The sequence below is a fragment of the Bubalus kerabau genome, chromosome 20 (assembly GCF_029407905.1).
Source record: "Bubalus kerabau isolate K-KA32 ecotype Philippines breed swamp buffalo chromosome 20, PCC_UOA_SB_1v2, whole genome shotgun sequence".
In the NCBI taxonomy this organism is placed as follows: domain Eukaryota; kingdom Metazoa; phylum Chordata; class Mammalia; order Artiodactyla; family Bovidae; genus Bubalus; species Bubalus kerabau.
In genome coordinates, this window is record NC_073643.1 from 23,756,271 (window position 1) to 23,776,297 (window position 20,027).

A 20,027-nucleotide genomic window follows, 5' to 3' on the forward strand; every position below is an offset into this window, starting at 1 on the left:
AGCTATGAAATATTTAACACACAACACTCAGTCAATATGTGGTATCATTGCTTCACTGTAAGATCTTCACCTTCAAAAATTTCCTGCTTAACTGTTAGTTGCATGGAGTGTAGAGAAACTAGAACAGCTTATGTTATTATATGAGCTCTTTGTTTCCCACTCCATCCCCAAATGGGTGGAATTCTAATAGGGTCAAACAGCAGGGATGCATGTCTGGTAGAATTTCAGGCATCAACCAATCAAATGCAAGAGTCTGATGGAGTGTCTTTGTTAGGTTTCTCATGGCTTCCAAAATTATTCCACATGAGGAGTTTTCCTCTTTTGCCTTTGGGCATGACTGTTGAATTTTGGGAAACTTGAATTTTTGATTGTCAGGATGACTATTTCATTCATTGTTTCTTTCTCATGCTTCAGGCCTGTACTCTCTTCTCCCCTATTAATCGTGGTGCCCTATCTTTTGCATATATCAACTAATTTGAAACATGGTACTTTAAAAGATTGCTTTGTATTGCATGTATCTACTAGATATCTTTTAATTATGATGCATGACTAAAATTTTATTTATATATTTAAAGCTTGAAAATTTCAATGCTGTAGTTCCAATACTTTGATAAGTGTGTGTTGCTAAAAAACAGACTAGTTAAGCGTCAGATTTCTAAAATACTATCTTGTAATTCTTTCATTTTTTTAAAAATAAAAGTATTATTTAATTGCTTAAAAATAAATTGGGAAGATTTAAAATATTTTGTCTTTTTATGAAATGCTATAATCTGGGGGTAGATACTTACTGTGAGAGTTTACTTACTGTGAGAATTTAGATAACATTTGTGAAAAAGTGTCTTGCAAGCTATAAAGTGTTATTTATATGAGGAATCCTTATTGCCAAAGAAACTGACAACCAGACTTGAAGTCACTGTTATAAATAACAATAGGAATTTTAGAGAAATAAAAATATGGCTCACAAGTTTAATCTCTTGGTTCAAGGTTTGGCTGTGTGCATGCTAAGTTGTTTCAGTTGTGTCTGACTCTTTGTGACCCTATGGACCATAGCCCACCAGGCTCCTCTGTCCATGGGATTTCCCAGACAAGAATACCAGAATGGGTAGCCATTTCCTCCTCCAGGGGATCTTCCTGACCCAAGGATTGAACTCATGTCTCCTGCGTCTCCTGCATTGTTGGTGGATTCTTTACCACTAGTGTCACCTGGGAAGCCCCCAGTGTTTGGCTACATTGTCTTTAAGATGATCAGTCTTGGAGTCTCTGAAAACACAAGCAGAAATTCAAAAGTAAAACAAAAAAATTAACACAGAGATGCCCATGTTTCCATCAGATGCAGAGGACATGTTTTTGTCCTATTTATTAAGTGATGAGAGTTGGGGTCAGATGTGTTACAAATTACTACTGTAATGATGTCTGATATTGGTTAAGTATCTCTTTTATAGTCTGAGAGTCAGGGTGCTCCTTCTCTGACATACCCCTTTTATTTACAATGAGCCTATTTTCTGATGATATCCTTTTAAATAGTATCCATTTTATCACCCAATTAATCAAGGTTGATAGAAAACCTAAATGGAATGTTATTTTTCTTAAAAGAAAAGCACTTTAAAGGTAGTGAAAGGGCAGCCGATTTAGATGTTTGCAAGTCATATCTATGGAAAAATAAAATATGTGCCTTTCTATGCTGTCTTCCCTTTAGTAAAGTGTTCTGATGCTGCAAATTACAAAAACATTTATGGCTTATGAAATTCTCATTACCCCAAACCCCTTTTCCCTTAATTGTTAGTGTGGTAATGCGTGATGGCAAGAAACAGACTCTGGCGTTTTGAACAGGCATAGTACTAATGCTATGGCTTGTGGCAGCTCTTTTATTAAAAGTCTCACTGTTCCTTTCCAGTGACTCCCTAATTAGCTCAGGCTCTGGCCCAGAGGACTGTGCATGGCTGTATTTAACTGCCTGGAAAGTGGCTCTGAAAAGATGCTGGCTCAGCGTAAGTAACTGGGTTGTATCCTGGCTGCCTTTTGGGTGAGAGCTTTATTTTTAACTCTACTCCCTGTTTCAGATGATTGCTAAAGTTAGACTATAGTGAGGAGAACTTGGTTTCATTCCTAGACCTTTGCTTCCTACTTGGTAGTGCTCATAGCCATTTTGTTCTTCTCTTTTGCCACTAAGAGGTGGAAGTAAAATGATAGGCTTCTCTGGAAAAGGTTATGTGCACAGTACTTAAGATTTGCTATGTGTTTCTCTGTCTATAGCTCTTGCAGGAACAACTCTGTCTTCTTTTATTCAGGTCTTCTATCACTGAATGATATAATAAATAAAATAATACAAAACAAAACAAGCAATTCAGTTGCAATTTCAGGGTGGGAAAGAGGCTATAAATATATGGAAAAGAGCACATCCTTGCCCACTAAGAGTGTATATCTAAGTATAATATAAGGTAGACTGAAATAAGGGTCAGAGAGGAGAATTAATGTTAATAATATACTTTAACTCAAGAGAGCTTAATAGGGGGATCAGGGAATGTTTCCTGGAAAATGTGTTGTGTGTGTGAAGTTTTTAAAAATGAAAAGGGTTTTCTAGGCAAAGAGTAGATTGGGGGTATCTCCCAGTAATGAACTGAGAAGAGCCATGGCAAGGCTTGGTGACCAGCACTGATGAATGTGGCATACATGATTGGATATACTAGCAGACAAAGCTAGAGAGTCAAGGAGGGCCTTGAATCTGCTAGCTAAGGAATTTTAATATTTTATAGTACTGGATTTTTATAGTACTGGATCTCTCCCAATCATATTTGAAATCTGTTGAAATATTTCTGTATTTGTTTTTTGAAAAACATTATATACCTATTACTTGAATTACTTTGGAGTCATGCTCTTGGTTTCAGAACAATACATTTTAGTGAAGCAGAAATCATTTGGAAGACATATCCATGATGTCATTTGTCTTATTTAGTCATCTCCAGAAGGAGTGACTTAAACTGATCAAATGAGGTAATATACATGGACACTTTAAAAAGAATAATGTCAAATGGTAGATTCTATTATTCTGAAGAAAACCCTTGACCTTTATATTATCATATCTACATTTATTTAAAACTTAGCATTGTTATTCTTTTCCTTTATTCCACACCCTCCACCTTCATTAAAGAATAAAGACAATATAATAACATTAAAGAAAATTTGGAAACAGAAAGGAAAATATATGCACAAGTCCCCTCCTCTCATTGAGCTACTTCTCTCACTATAGTCCTGGGTTAGAGCAAAGTTGCATTTTGGCTGTTTTTGCCAGGCTGGCTGGCATTTGTTCTCTTTTTATCTTGAGTATCATTCTGACTTTCCCTGAAGAAACAAGCTACTCTTGGACCACATGGTTGGTGTGAGACTGACCTTTTGCTTTGTCTGAAAGCATCATGGCATGGCCACATGGCAGTTGCATCATTCTAGTTATGATGATTGGTTTAGGGATGGACATGTGGTCAAGCTAGGGCTTTCCTGATAGCTCAGTTGGTAAAGAATCCACCTGCAATGCAGGAGACCTGGGTTTGATCCCTGGGTTGGGAAGATCCCCTGGAGGAGGGAAAGGCTATCCACTCCAGTGTTCTGGCCTGGAGAATTTCATGGACTGTATAGACCTCAGGGTCGCAAAGAGTCGGACATGACTGAACGACTTTCACTTACATGTGGTCAAGCTACGCTATTCAGAATCACAGACTCAATTCTGTGACTTTTGTTAGAACTTTTGGAAAAGAAGCATGCTTTTTCCCTGAAGTTTGCTGAGATAATAGAATATAAGCCTAAAGCTACCCGAAGTCATCTTGCTACCACTTGAGTAAGAATGGGGCCAACTTGGGGGAAAACAGAACCAAGAGCCAGAGAGAAAGAGAAAGTGTTTTCTGATGGCACTGCTTGAGAAGCAGCCATGCCAGGAATTGCATTACAGTCATGGATATTTTTTAGTTATGTCTGCCAATAATTTTCTTTTTTGCTTTGGCCACTTTGAACTGTATTTCTGTCATTGATGAACATACAGAGAAATACCAGAGGTGTTAGAGTTTGAACTCAGAGGAATAAGATTATCAGTGGGAGCTGTAGTGGTCTGGGAAATCAAAATGATGGCAATGGCATTTATAAAGTTTTGAAGGATGGCTCGGATTACATTGTTTTATTAGACACAGTCTCTCCATCATGCTCTGGGGTTTGTGCTGAGTAGTATGCACCCTCCTACCTGGCCCAGGGATGACACACTTCCATGTACCCTCAAGGTCAGTTTTTAGGAAAGGAGGGACAGCCACCCCGCCTTTGTGCTGTCTGCTTGGCATGAGACATGGCTTAGACCTACTTCAGCTTACAGTAGCTCTGTGTGCACAGAGAGGATTGGAGATGCCATCAGTTTTGGCCATTTTGATAAGAGAGACAGACCATGTTATATACTTGGTTTCTCCCTTTGTTCTCATCCCAGAATATTTTTCCTGGTGAATCTAGCTGAAATGAACATCAAGGTCAGCTGGAAAGAACAACCTGTAGGCTGTGTACAGAGATCGAGTGGGATACTTGCTCTGAACCTTTAGAACCAAACAGTAGAAACGTCTCCTGTCATCCCCCGTCTCTGTGCATCAGGGCTCAAGTGCCAGCAGCACAGGCACTAGCTGTGGCGCCTTTGGAAGAAGTCTTTGTGTGTCGCCGAGGCTGTTCTTCTCCTGCACCCTGTAAGGGGAAGCAGGAGTGAAAGTGGACAGATTTTCTGAGCAGGCTTAAGCTCTGATGTCCTTCACGCTGCTGACTTTGGCATCTCTCTTGCCGTCGAGCTGTGATTGCAATCATCATCTCGGCAGGCGTATCACAGCTCCAGTTAGACTGCAGATGGTTTACACCCAAGCCAACAGAAAATGTGCATAATCCATGGGCTAACAGATCCTCACAAATCCTCCAGAGACAGCAGGACATGCAACCCATGCCCAAGCTGCTTTCATTTCTGCAAATTCCAAACTGGTTAGACAGTGAAGGATCAAAAGCAGGCATTTAGGTAACAGTAAAGAGGTAGGCTGATTATGTAGTGGAGTGGCTTTGCATTTTAAACTGAATTTATCTCTTTCTCTCTTTCACTTACTTGTCCTTTTATCTAGTTCTGAATCCCTAACTAAATGTTACTACTCCAGTAAGTTCTAGTTAAACAGAATGTTTCTCTTTTTTCCCTTTTCTTTCCTGTCCTCACCTCTCCTCTTTCCCTACCCTCTCTTTCTTTTCTGTGCATGTTATTGATTCCACTCTTATGGGAAAATTACAATTAAAAACAAACAAACAAACACTAAAGCAGTCAAGGCAGGCTGGTACAGAGGGAAGATCACCAAATGTCTTTTTCTCCTAGCTTCATCTTTATGTTCTGTGGACCTTAGTTTCTAAATCTATAAAATGTAAAGCTAGGAACACTATATTATTTTGTTACCATTGTTCTAACAAATGATCACAAACTTAGTAACTTAATACAAATTTATTATCTTACCATTCTGTAGGTAAGAAGTCTAATACAAGACTCTTGAGCTAAAGTCAAGGTGATAGCAAGGTTTCATTCTTTTGTGGAGGTTCTAGGGGAGAATCTGTTACCTTACCTTTTCCATCTTCTAGAAGCCACTGCCTTCTTCAGTTTGTTGCCCTTTTCTTTCTTCCTCAAAGCCAGCAGGTCAGATCCTCCTGTCCTATCTCTCTGACCTACCCTTTGGCCTTCCTCTTCTATTTTTAAGGACTCATGTGATTAGGTTGAGTCCACCAGGATGATCCTAGATAATCCGCCTGTTTCAAGCTTCTTAATCTTAATCACATCTGCAGAGTCCCTTCTGCCCTGTAAGGTAACATAGTCACAGATTTTAAAGAATCTATCTGCAATGTAGGAGACCTGGGTTAGAATTCTGGGTTGGGAAGATCCCCTGAAGAAGGGAACAGCGGCTGCTGCTGTCACTTCAGTCGTGTCCAGCTCTGTGCGACCCCATAGACGGCAGCCCACCAGGCTCCCCCGTCCCTGGGATTCTCCAGGCAAGAACACTGGAGTGGGTTGCCATTTCCTTCTCCAATGCAGGAAAGTGAAAAGTGAAAGTGAAGTCACTCAGTCGTGTCTGACCCTCAGCGACCCCATGGACTGCAGCCCACCAGGCTTCTCCATCCATGGGATTTTCCAGGCAAGAGTACTGGAGTGGGGTGCCATTGCCTTCTCCGATTATTCTGCTTACGTGTTAGTGGATCCCTAAGTCTCTATACATATTGAATTCTCTTTGTGGAAGCTTCCTGTCTTCCCATCTTGTCCTAAAGATCAAGACTATGATCTAAATCTAACTCAAGTTCAACTCAATCTCTGATAACCAAACTGATAATTGATAGGGCAATTTAGGTTCATCATCATGCAAGTTAGCTTATGTGTTTTAAAAATGTCTGTTTAATTGAAAATTTTTACATTGGAAATTTCACATAAAAACACAAATTTCCAGCTTCTCTCAAAGGGCCAACGACACCACCACCAGCAGCAAAATAGGAGAATTTGATAACACTAGGCTTTTTTTTTTTTTTTTATCCTTTGCATGACAGCCCTTAACCAGAATTGAGTAGTGCCTATTGGTTATCTTCTTCAGACAGACATTTTGTACTTGTTTGGTCTCTGTGTGAGCATTTGAATTTTCTAGCTCTGTTCTAGCCCTTCTATTTCTTTAGCCCTACTATACAACTGCTCTTCACCCTGATGATTGAAAAGTACTGCACATGCCTGGAGTTATAAATTATATTTATCCACTAATTATTGAACTAGGCAAACAGATTACTGTATTTTATCTCTTTCATTTTTTTTTTCTGGTTCAAAAACAATACATCTATTATGGCATTTGAGAAAACTTTCTAAATCACCACAACTATACCTCCTCCCTTAAGGATTTCAGTTAATTGATGTTTTCAATATTATTGGCTTCCTTCTGTTTATAAAAGAAAAATGAAAAATGGTAACTGTCTTTTGTAGGTAGTAATTTATTGGTTGCTTTAATAGCCTCCGTTTTGAAAATGTATTTTCCAGCTTTCCAAAATGCAGGTGATACTTTTATAATATAAAAATATTTAGTGGAAGTTATTCATTTCATAAACATCCTTTTGCCACTATGTTTTGTGCTGCTACTACTGAGCTCTAGGCAAAGAGAATTGAATGGAAAATTATTCATTGCTTGGTATTTTGAGACTTGCAATTCCCTTCCTAGATTATTCTCCCTTCCTAGATTATTCTCCCTTCCTAGATTATTCAAGGCCAGTTATAACCCAAAAGGCAAGGTGCTGAGATTTATTGATAGAAAAAAATAAAATAAAACAAGCAAACCACAGTCCCCAAAAGTCACATATCCCACATCTAATCCAAATATTACTGTGATGAAAAAGCAGAAACATGTAAATAATTTGCATCTGAGACTTTAATTCTGTATTGAATGATGTCCATTCTGAAGGAGATCAGCCCTGGGATTTCTTTGGAAGGAATGATGCTAAAGCTGAAACTCCAGTCCTTTGGCCACCTCATGCGAAAAGTTGACTCACTGGAAAAGACTCTGATGCTGGGAGGGATTGGGGGCAGGAGGAGAAGGGGACGACAGAGGATGAGATGGCTGGATGGCATCACTGACTCGATGGATGTGAGTCTGAGTGAACTCCAGGAGTTGTTGATGGACAGGGAGGCCTGGCGTGCTGCGATTCATGGGGTCGCAAAGAGTCGGACACGACTGAGCGACTGATCTGATCTGATCTGATATCATCTTAAACAATTATATACTCAACAAAAGCTATCTTTTTGCCTTCTGAAATATGTAGATCAAATGGGGTGCTCTTCATTTAAATTCAAATTGTGATAGTTGTGAAAGTTCAGGAGTAATGGAAAGAAACTTTGCTAGAGATAAGCAATGTTCATTCTCAGTTTTTTGAAGGAAACATGAGTTGGAATGTAAACCAAGAATTAGTTACATAAATTGAACTTATGTCTTAAAAAGCTTTCTAACAGTGCCTTTTTGTCTTACACTACATCTTATTGAACATGTAAAATTTAGCTGGATCTTAAAAAATTTGAACCTTTGTGAAAAGGTACATAATTAAGTCAAATTGGTGATGAATTAGGTTGAAAGTTAGGTGATATAAATCAAATGTTCCCTAATTCTGGTTTCAGAAGAGCAAGCAGCCAGTGGAGAGGTTGGCATTTTACAAAAGAATATACCATAAACACTTTTGTAGAGGGTATCTTTTTGTGTTTAAATATCAAGAAACAGAGGTGCAATTTCAAATTATCTGTTCACTGCCTGAATATTCACCAAGTCAGACAATTTGCAGTTTTTTCATCTTAGAGGTAGAGTTCCTTCCTGTGCCATGATTTTCCACTGTACCTGGTGAAAGAACAGATTTTCCCTTTTATTGAAGAGGTTGGCTGGGTGCATATAGTAAATTGGGAAGAAAGTGGTTTGATAGAAACTGCTTGAGGTTGTAACTTTCAATTTTCCTAGTTTTTGTTCTCTCCCTTAGACCTTTGAGTTGATTGTACCGGTGAAAAAGGAGAAAAGGCAGGCTGGTAATGAGCTTGGCTGCCTTCGTTCTCCATTCCTGCCACTCAGGGTTTTATTTTTCAATATTTGAAAGTTCAGCAGTTTCAGAAGGGTAAATCTATTTAGGGATTACTTTGTTTTTGTGTTTTGGGAGAATAAATAATGTGGGAGGTTGTACAAATGTTTTTTAAACAGCTCAGTGTGTATGTGTGTGCACGTGTGTGCATGTTTGAAGGGGAATCCAAAACCCCCTGCGGAACTATTATTTGCTACTTTGTTGTTACTTTTCAGCGGATTTGGTTATCCCAGAAATGACACTTATGTAGCCCAAAGAAAATAAAAGGACATACTTGAAACATTTAATTATATTTCTGTTTTGCAGATATTATGTATTTTGTAGGAGATTAGGATCTTTTTCAGAATATATTTTTTTCACATAAAACATCCCAAATTACACATTTATCCACTTAATTATGTCAGTGGTATAAGGACAATGAGGAAATTAGGATGAAAACTCCTGCTCTTTATATTTGGAGGCTCAGTAGAATGCATAGTTTATAGTTAACTAAAATTACCTTGATATTTGGTTTGCTACTTGTCAAAGACAAACGGCATCCAACTCTGTGAGAGAACATAGAGCTTATTTATCTCCCTGCTAATTTTCCAAGCCAATCCTTTAGAAAGACATTTGAATTGGGAACAGGAATCCCTGTCTGCCATGTGGCTCAAGGCACATGAGCAGATGTCAGTCAGTGAAAAAGGAATAATGGAATGAAAGCTCTTACACATGAGCCACCATGGCCTCTGTGTCTCCCTCTTTGAATGTATATCACACTTTAAATCCACGGATCCTCTCAAGCAAGTCTGCAGGCCCCAGTGGGGGCAGTTTCGGCATGTCTGGTTTTTTCTGTACCACGTATAGTTTCCAGGAATATGTTACTTTCATAGACCTTTTCTCTGCCTGGATCTTGTCTCCCTGTCTATAACCCCCTCTTTCTCTACTACAGCTTTCCCATGTTGGTTGAGTATATGCTGAAAGTTTGCATTCTCCTCAGATTCCAGGTGGGAGCAGGAAAAAAGCCCCTTCTACTCGTGAATCTTCGAAGTGTAGCTGAGGCAGGGCTGTTCTTAGTACCCATTCTCTGAATCTAGGAATGAAACCTGGGTCTATGGGGATGGTGGGAGGTGGTGAAAGGAGCCCTCACTTACATCTAACTCTTCCCTTTTTCCCTCCACCTGCTTAATCCAGCTCAGGAATGGTTTTGAGGGCTTTCCTTTGTAGTGGAAAATTGCACTTGCCTCATCTCCTCTTTTTTTTTTATTCTACTGCTCACAGGAAAAAAAATAGATACCTTAAAGTAGCCCCTGGTTTTTAATATAAAGAGAGGCTTCTGGAATTTAGGCAACCTTTTTTCCTCCTAAGTGTGTGGTTCTCAATGTGGAGGCCTATTACTTTCATGAGTGCTACCCTTTTTATGACTTAAGTTGAGGTTGAGCAATGACTCCTCTGTTTCCTGCCCTCTAGTAGTGGCTGCTTCAGCCTCACAGTGGCTACAGGATCACAGGGGCTATAAGACTTAGGCAGGATGAAAATATATCAGACAATATGCAAAATGTTATTCCATGAAATCAATACTACTAATAGCAAAAGCTGTACAAATACCACCACTACCACTTCCACATTTGTGTGTCATTTTGTGTCTAACCATTTTTAATTAAATGCTTAATTCCTTCCACAACTTTGCAAAGTAGCTTTCTAAAGTTCCTTTTTTGTATGAGGAGATTAAGACAGAGAGATCAAGGGGCAAGCCCAAGATGATCTATGTTGAGAGTTTTCAAATCTAGACTGGAACGGAGGCATTCTGATTCCAGGTACTCTGTATTTTATTAGACTTGATTTCTGCATTAATAGGTCTTGTGGCAACTTGTCTGGGTCATTACATTCTTCTGCTTCATGCTTTTCTAGGCCTTCAGTTCTTGACTGACTCCTTTGTCTGTTTTGAAACTTGCTTCTCTTATGTTAGTCTGGATGTCAGCTGCTTTCTCCAGCTTCTGTCTTGCTTAGATTAACTGGAATTCCAGATCTCCAGCTGGGCTTCTCACCCCATCTAATCCTCCTCTGCTTGTTTACTACAGTAGATTATAATCAGATTTCCTGAAAGATTAATGTAGTGAATAGTGAACAATGCCAGTTTCTAAAATCCCAAATTCTAATTTTAGAACCTAGTATTAATAGCTTTGCATAGAAATCTTTATTGGTATTTTGTATCCTATTGATTTCATTCTAGGATAAAGTTAAGAGTTGATTTGATTTTTGCTTTTCATTGGATAATTGAGGGCATACTAGCTCCGAGTGTGTGCATGTGTGTTAAGTCACTTCAGTTGTATCTGACTCTGTGTGATCCCCACGGACTGCAGTCTGCCAAGCTCCTCTGTCCATGGGATTCTTCAGGAAAGAATACTGGAGTGGGTTGACTTGCTCTCCTCCAGGGGATCTTCCTGACCCAGGGATTGAACCTGTGTCTCTCATTTATACCTGCATTGGCAGGCAAGTTCTTTAGAGTGGGCCACATGTGGAAATTGTAGAACATATTTCTCAGAACTGACTCTTTTGTGCAATGGAGTTTGCATAGTAAATTAAATAGCTGGCCTTGACTCTGGTCCCACTGCTGTTGCTGACTCAGTGTTTCACCATGTAATCAGTGGAGCAGTGCAGACTATATGTCTCCTGTACCATGTATGTCATATTATTTTACTATTTGCATAGACTCCATTTAAGTAGCAAGATAGAAGATAATACTTAAAATACAAAGTCAACTCATAGATATGCCTTGAAATCAATTGCCCATGCTTAAAGCTCCATAGATAATAGGAACTCATTAACCCTGAAACAAACGGGTTGAACTTAACTAAAAATGAATTGTGTGTTAAGAAAATATGTAATACAAAAACTGTAGATCCGTGACCTACAGAATTAGTGCTGTGCTTCTTCAGGTTACTGTTATGTTTGCCTTTATTCTTCTGTCATAGGAAAATATGAAAATGTCAGAAGTTAGGGGGCATTTGCCTAAAGCTGGCAGCTTAACCACTTCTCTTGATGGCTTGTACAATAGCTTCAGTTAAAAGATATCAGGAAATAGAAAAGCAAAAGTCTCAGATGACAATGACAGCTATAAAGGTGTGGGAGTTTCTAATGAATCTCTGTATCATAAAGTCATATACCAAGGCCAGCTTTTATACAAATTGTGGCAAAAATGTGAGAATGTAATTGCATCAGTGGACAGAGTAGCAAAAGGTTGTGGAGTCAGGGGGAAGCATTTTAATAGGGTTCTCTATCACAAAACAAAGGCAGAAGTATTTAACAGAGGTAATACAAGTCAGCAACTGGTTCTCATTCTGTGCCAGAAGAGAAGAGGTCCTGATAATTACTGAAAATTTGAATAGACCCCTGAAAGATAGACTCAACTCTGCTAAAGGAACAGCATCATGATCTAAGTGAACTAGTTATCAGAATTATTTAACTCCTCTAGGGACTAGGGACTTGAAGTAGATGGTAAATGAAAGAAACACACTGTCACTTGGGGTAATTAAAATATTTTAAAGTATTTTGGTTCTTTGGAGTGCTGTGTTTTTCATTTTTTATCTGTAGACTCTCAATATGTTTTGCTGTTGTGTTTCATCTTGTAATTTGAGGGACAAAATTATAATTTGTTAATGCCACAATGGTACGTGTATGAAAGTGAAAGTGAAGTTGCTCAGTCGTGTCCGACTCTTTGCGACCCCGTGGACTGTAGCCTACCAGGCTCCTCTGTCCATGGGATTTTCCAGGCAATAGTACTGGAGTGGATTGCCATTTCCTTCTCTAGGGGATCTTCCCGACCCAGGGATCGAACCTGGGTCTCCCTCATTGTAGACAGATGCTTTACCATCTGAGCCACCAGGGAAGTCAGAGCACAATGGTACGTGTATGCTGCTGCTGCTGCTAAGTCGCTTCAGTCGTGTCCGACTCTGTGCGACCCCATGGACCGCAGCCTGCCAGGCTCCTCTGTCCATGGGATTTTCCAAGCAAGAGTACTGGAGTGGGTTGCCATTGCCTTCTCCGGTGGTACGTGTATAGTAAGCACTTATTTGTTGAATTGAATGAGTGATGGACTCAATAATTATGAAAATATAGTAATTACATTATTTTACTGGCTCACAGTTTTATATTTGCTATGATTGCTTATTGATGGCCAGACTTAAGGCAAAAATTAAGGTTACGGATCTTGTAACCTTAAAATTAAGGCTTATAACCAAAACTTAAGGCAGAGCTGATTTTAGAGTTTGATGTTTCAGAAAGACAAATTTTGGAGAAAAGGATATATTTACTATTAAAAAGTATAGATGGGTAGCCCTGTCCCCCTGAAATACATTTACAATTAACCTTTTAAAAAAATCCTATATCTCTTATATGTCTTTCTGAAATGTTTTGCCCCCAACAGGGCTAGTTTAGACAGTGCTATCATTTACTTGACATTTTCAGTGAGTTGGACTTCCCTTGTGGCTCAGCTGGTAAAGAATCAGCCTGCAATGTGGGAGACCTGGGTTCGATCCCTGGATTGGGAAGATCCCCTGGAGAAGGGAAAGGCTACCCACTCCAGTATTCTGGCCTAGAGAATTCCAAGGACTGTATAGTCCATGGGGTGGCAAAGAGTCCGACGAAACTGAGTGACTTTCACTCGCTTCACTTTAGCGAGTTACACTTACCTGTGTTTAAAGCCATTTATACAAAAATGGGAGCAGTTTAATTAAGTTATTTTAGAAGCAGTAGATTTGGAGTTGGAATAATCTGGCTGTTTCTCTTGCCTGTCCTTTGAATAAGAGATGTGGTTTTGGTAGACTGGCCTCCTAGAGCCACTTTGAGCATTGGCGCCACTGTGACACAAAGGAGAACTGCAGACCAATGAATCTTTACAGTTACTCCGCAGATAGCACATTGTTCAGTGAGTGACCAGATTATTTCAAGCACTCTTTCTAAGATTAAGATAATTATTAAATCATGATAACATGTGTTTAAAGGAAAGAAGTATCTCATAAAATCAAGGGAAGAAATAACAAATGTAGAAAAGGCTCTTTTGGTTTTTTAATATGGACATGGAACACAAATAAGCAGGACTTTAGCCGGAGCTGGAAGGGACAGACAGAGATTGAATAACTTGACAGGAGGAACTGCTAATAGGTGTTGGTAGACATAAGGCAGAAGGTACAGTAATGGGTATTTGTTTTGCCAGTTCTGTGTTCTTTCACATGTATTCCCTAGTTTAATCTACTTAGCTGCTTTGATAAGTCGGTCTTATTTATCTTATTAGAGAAGGAAACCGAAGCACCCAGAGCTTCAGTTTGAGCTGTTGGCAAATAGAACCAGGATTTGAATTCAGAGATGATTCCTTATCTCTGTATTTGAAGCATCTCACACAGTGAATGTTTCCCAGTTGATGCTCTGGTCTTTGTAGTTTTCCCTGACTTTTCTTGAGTCTCTAGGTCAGACTTCCTTAGAAGGTTGAACTCTCTTGTCACAGGAAGTGTATACACCTTGCCCTCCTGCTCTGAGCCAGGGGTGCACGACTAAGACTAAGGTCAGGTTCATCACCGTGCTGTTCCTCCTGTCAGTTTGTTTAACCTTCCCGCTCCCCCTGAGTCCTGTCTCTGTACTCTCAAGGTTTGGTCTCTGGCTCCTTTTATTAGTTTCTTTGAGTCTGGATGTTTATTACCACCAGTGTCTGGGTCACAGCTTCTGTGTTCTAACTGAAGTTCCTGCTTCTTGTTCCCTGTACCCTCACTATATGTTTATGCTCTGCACAGTGTGCTAAAATCCAGAGCCCTGTGAGACCTCTTGATGCCTACCTGCTCCTTCTCACCTGTGGCAACCTCCTGCCTCTCTAGTCAGGGCCACCAGTTTCACTTTCCTTTGCCAAGACCTCAGTTTTGCCCTGCCATGATGCTTAAGGATGGGTGTTATTCCCTGCATGTCATCCTTCCACAAGTGCATGCAGATGTGGATAAAAATCCAGAGAAAATAAGCAAATAGTACCACCAACTTGTATTCATTTGGTGTGATTTTCTTTAAGATATTTTGTTGGATGTAAGTAATACAGTTTACCTATTTTATAATCTTGAATTATTATTTACATAAGAAAATCAGTTAACATGATTAATCTGATTTGTATCTTCATTTTAGAAGAGGAGTTTTGCTCTGCTACCTCACAAAGCAAGTCTATGTCATCAAGAAATAAACATAAAATTTTTTGTTTTATTGTTTTATTTTATTGTGATGATTATAAGGCTTATAATTTTAAGATTTTAAATAAATTATCTGTATGAATAGCATTACAATAAAGTTCACTTCTACTGTCACATACTTTTGACCTAAGTAAGTGTTAGTCGCTCAGTCATGCCCAACTCTTTGTGACCCCATGGACTACAGCCCACCAGGTTCCTCTGTCCATGAGATTTTCCAGGCAAGGATACTGGAGTGGGTCCCCATTTCCTTCCCCAGGGGATGTTCCCAACCCAGGGATTGAACCCGGGTCTCCTGCACTGCAGGCAGATTCTTTACCAACTGAGCTACAAGGGAAGCCCTAGTTTTGGCCTAGATAGTGTCATTTTAATGCTAATAATAATAATTTAAAATTATTTATTAAAATAAAGAAATTTTGAAATAGTTTCAGTTACCAGTTGCACATAGTTCTTCCTCGGTATCCATGGAGGATTGGTTCCAGGATACCCTATGGGCTTCCTTGGTGGCTCAGACAGTAAAGCGTCTGTCTGCAATGCAGGAGACCTGGGTTTGATCCCTGGGTTGGGAAGATCCCCTGGAGAAGGAAATGGCAGCCCACTCCAATATTCTTGCCTGGAAAATCCCATGGAAGGCGGAGCCTGGTAGGCTACTGTCCATGGGGTCGCAAAGAGTCGGACACGACTGAGCTTCTTCACTTCACTTGAAGTTCTTTGTATAAAATGGTGTATTGTTTGTATATAACCTACAAACATCCTCCCATGTTCTTTAAATTATCTGTAGATTACTTATAATACCTGATGCCATGTAAATGCTATGTCAGTACTTGCCATTGTCTGGCAAATTTAAGTTTTGCTTTTTTGGAAATTGCTGGAATTTTTTTTCAAGTATCTTTGATCTGTGGTTGGCTGAATCTTTGGATGTAGAACCTATGGATATGGAGGTGTGATTATTAGTGATGGGAGGACAATGAAGGTTTTAGCACAAATGAAAGCGTGTAGGTTGTGTGAGCTTAATGTCCCAGTGCTATAGCAGCTCCTTTCTCTTTCATTCAAGAAAGCATTTCAGGATGGATGTGAGTGAGAGTAGAGTTATTATAGGGAAATCCACAGAGTAGTTGATCATGTACTAACTTTCTACTGGTACTTTAACTTTTATTAGAATCTAGTTGCTTTTGACATGTCACTGTTGATCAACACACTAGTGTATCTTAATACTGAGGATAAGACCTCCATTCTAGCTGTTGATGTCTAAACTTACAGTGTTTGCTAGAATTTTCCAGTTTTTCCAGACTTTGGCCCTTGCCTCTTTTAATCTTCTTATTTTCATTAATCAAAATATGTTGGTATATTGTATTGGAAAAGCATAAGAAAAATGAGACCCAAAACTCATTACATTTTATTGATTTCTCCCACATATTATTAGGTTAAGGTTTAGGTTAAGTTTTATCAGAAATCTCTTGTTTTTGGTCATCAATATTGCCTTGTAGTAATAGGGTCAAGGAAATACAATGGTCTTTTGAAGTTAGAATGTTAACAGAAAGTTTTCAGGTGTGGGAGTACCTCTGTGTGTAAAAAAACCTATATGTAAAAGATAGAGTGACCTAGCATCTTGACACACTGTGGGCAGAATAATCTTTCTAAATACAAAAGGGATCTTGTCACTTCTCTGCTCATTAGCTTTCAGTGGCTGTTATTGCTCACAGAACAAAGACAGAACCACTTAACATAGTCTGCTTTTTTACTCTTATCTTACCCTTCCTTCTTTCTTTATGTCTGTGCTCTGGACACACTGTCCTTTTTTCGTCTTGAATGTCAGTGTCCTGTACCACAGGACCTTTCCTAATGCTGATCCCTCTACTTGATCCTTTTACTTTCCTCTCCCTTGCTACTCATCTCTCAGTTATCAGCTCAGGAAAGACTTCACCAAGTTAATAGGTCCAGATCATCCCCTTCAACTAAATATTCTTACTTCTTATTATCATCCCAAATTTCCTTTTATATTTATATGATTCTGTGATTGATATTTGCTTTCCCCCTCTTGGTGGGAACTCCAGTGGCTTTGTCTGCTTTTTTTTCATTGCTTTTGTTTCCAGTGCCTGGCACATAATCTGCTCTGAATGAATAAATGAGTGAGTAGATAAAACAACATGACACAAAAATGGCTGGTGGTGCATTTGAGAGCTTGTTTGGTTCCAGCTGGGAAGCACAGCTGCAGGTGAACTTCAGCCAAAGAGTGGCCCTTGTCTACCTGAGAAGGTCATCTGCCTTTTGGATTGAGCCTCAGGAGTGCTGTATGTGGAGCTGTCAGGGAGGAAGAGGTTGCTTGCCTTGGCATCCAGATGTCTGTCACTTGCCCTTTCAACCAAGAATGCAATTTTTGATCTTCTGAATTACTGGAGGCCAAACAATCTGTTGTTGATAGGTTGAGAATTATTTTATTATAAAATATATCCATTTGGTTAATGTGTTTTAGCTCTCATTTATATGAACTCATTCAGTCCTCATGACCATGCTGTGAAAGAGACACAGCTGGTATCATTAACATATGAAATGACTGTTCCATATTGATTGTATTACTTTACCCAAATCATGCCCTAGATAAGTAGTTGAGCTGGACCTTAAATTTGGACCTTCAGACTTCAATCCAGAACCTGTCCTACCAAGCTGCTCCTTCTTTAATTGGGCATATTATTTTGGAACAAGAGGTCAGTGAAATTTCATTTGATAGCCTTTTGCCCCACAGTGAAGGTAAATGACAGATATCAGGATAGGCTGGGTGTAGTTTATATCACAGGGTTTCAGAAGTTGAAGACCCTTTGCTCTCTTTTGAGATACCATATTACACAGAGACATTTGAAGAGACTTCTCTGGTTGCTGACAATAATCTTGTCAATTATCCTTCCTAACCCCCAAATCTCTCTTCTAATTATCTCAGATTTCTTGCTAATAAACCAAACTCTCCTAATTACGTTCCACTGATTTCTGCTCTGGAGTTTTATGTGTGTTTTGGGTGCTTAAATCTATTTTGTGATAACAGTGGGAAAAGGCATCTTATCTTTATTTTGGTCCCAGTGTCATTTGTCACTGTAAATCTTATTTTGAGGGCTTTTATGAAATTTTAAATCCTTTCTAATTGTAAAACTAGTATACATCATATAAAAATAAAAATAAACACAAATAACCTACATTCCATTTTTGAATTGATAACATATTTGTATATCCTACCAGGAAATTAAAAAATTGTTTTAAAATGTTATTTTTAATAACTTTATAGAATTTCATCATCTGAGTATAATATACTTTATCTAACCATCTTTGTGATTTTTTGATACTTAGGTTGTTTCCAATTTCTCATAATTATAAGTAAACATTCAGAGTGTTGAATAAATATCTGTGTCCAAACCTATGGTTATTTTCTTAGGATAATTGCTTAGAAGTTGAATCATTAGGTTCACCATCTTTCTAAAACATGCAGTTGGAAACAAAAATAAAATAGTAACAATGGTTTCAAAATAAAAATTAAAAGCTTTCTTTTTTTTTTAGGACTTAGAATTTTTATTTTGAATTGACTCAAATTTAGGCTTATTTTATTTTTTTAATATAAATTTATTTATTTTAATTGGAGGTTAATTACTTTACAATATTGTATTGGTTTTGCCATACATCAATATGAATCTGCCACAGGTATACACTTTCTTTTTAAACTTGTAAAAATTAACTCAAAATTAGTTGTGGACCTACATGTAAAATGTACACCTATAAAACTTCTGGACAATAACATAAGAGAAAATATAGATTACCATAGGTTTGGCAGTGACTCTTAAAATACAACACCAGAGGCACAATTCATAGAGAAATAATAATCTGAATATATTAAACTTATAAACTTTTGCTCTGTAAAAGACATTGTCAAGAGAATGAACTAAGCCACAGATTGGGAAAAAAATATTTGCAAAGAGGTTCTCTGACAAAGGACTGTTATACAAAATATACAAAGAACTCTTGAAACTCAATAGTAAGAAAGTGAACAGTCTGAAAAATGAACAAAAGATCTGTACAGACACCTCACCAAAGAAAGTACATAGTTGACAAGTAAACATGTGAAAAGATGCTCGACATCATAAGTCATTAGGGAACTGTAAATTAAAAGTGAACTACCACTACATGCCTATTAGGATGGTAAAAATCCAAAACATGGACAACACTGAATGCTGCTGAGGATTTGAGGCAACAGCCGCTTTCGAAGACACTTTGGCATTTTCTTAAAAAACTAACATACTCTTACAAGACCCAACAATTGTATTTCTTGGTATTTACATAAGGAGTTAAAAATATATATCCACACAAAAATCTCCATATTGCTATTTATAGAAGTTTTATTAATAACTTCCAAAACTTGAAAATCCCCAGGCAAGAATATTGGAGTGGGTTGTCATTTCCTTCTCCAGGGAGTTTTCCTGACCCAGGCATAAAACCTGTGTCTCCTGTATTGGAAGGCAGACTCTTTAACACTGAGCCATCTGGGAAGCCCGCAATGGAATATTATTCAGCAGTAAAAAATAAATTGACTATTAAACTATGAAAAAACATGGAGAAGTCTTAAATGATTTTTTATTGAGTGAAAGAAACCAATCTGAAAAGGCTATATACTATAAAGTTCCAAATATAAGATATCTTGGAAAGGGTAATACTATGGACAGGGTAAAAAGATCAGTGTTTGTAGGGCTTGGGAGTAGGAGGAGGGATTAATAGGTGGAGCACAGAGGATTTTTAGGGCAGTGAAACTATTCTGTATGAAATTGTAGTGATGGATACATGTCATTTTCCATTTGTCCAAACTCATAGGATGTAGAACGCCAAGAGTGAACCTTAATGTAATCCATGTACTTTGGATGGTAAGCATGTGTGAATGTTGGTTCATCCATTGTTACAAATGTACCACTCTGGTGCAGGAATGCTGTATGTGTGTGGGGTGGAGGCAAGGGGTTACGGGAACTCTGAATTTTCCACTCAGTTTTGCTGTGTACCTAAAACTGCTCTAAACATAGGTTGTATCTGAGAAAAAGCTCCTTCCTCTTTCCCGCTTCTCACAGGCTCACTTCAGGGAAAAAAATCCACCTTTGGCCATTTCTCATCTGTTAGTTGTAAGATGCTTGTATTTTTAGTCTTCAGTTTCTCAGGGTGGGAAATTTCTGTTCATGCGTATTG

At 38.5% G+C, this 20,027-nt stretch overlaps 1 long non-coding RNA gene across 1 annotated transcript; it reads right to left on the minus strand.

Annotated features, from left to right (window-relative positions):
• Positions 1-1,084: 1,084 nt before the first annotated feature.
• Positions 1,085-5,672, minus strand: LOC129635564 (uncharacterized). The gene is made up of 3 exons (XR_008706369.1): positions 5,607-5,672; positions 4,563-4,704; positions 1,085-1,260 (listed from the first exon to the last, which is right to left on the minus strand). It is a non-coding gene; the product is annotated as an uncharacterized LOC129635564 (long non-coding RNA).
• Between the last annotated feature and the right edge of the window lie 14,355 nt (positions 5,673-20,027).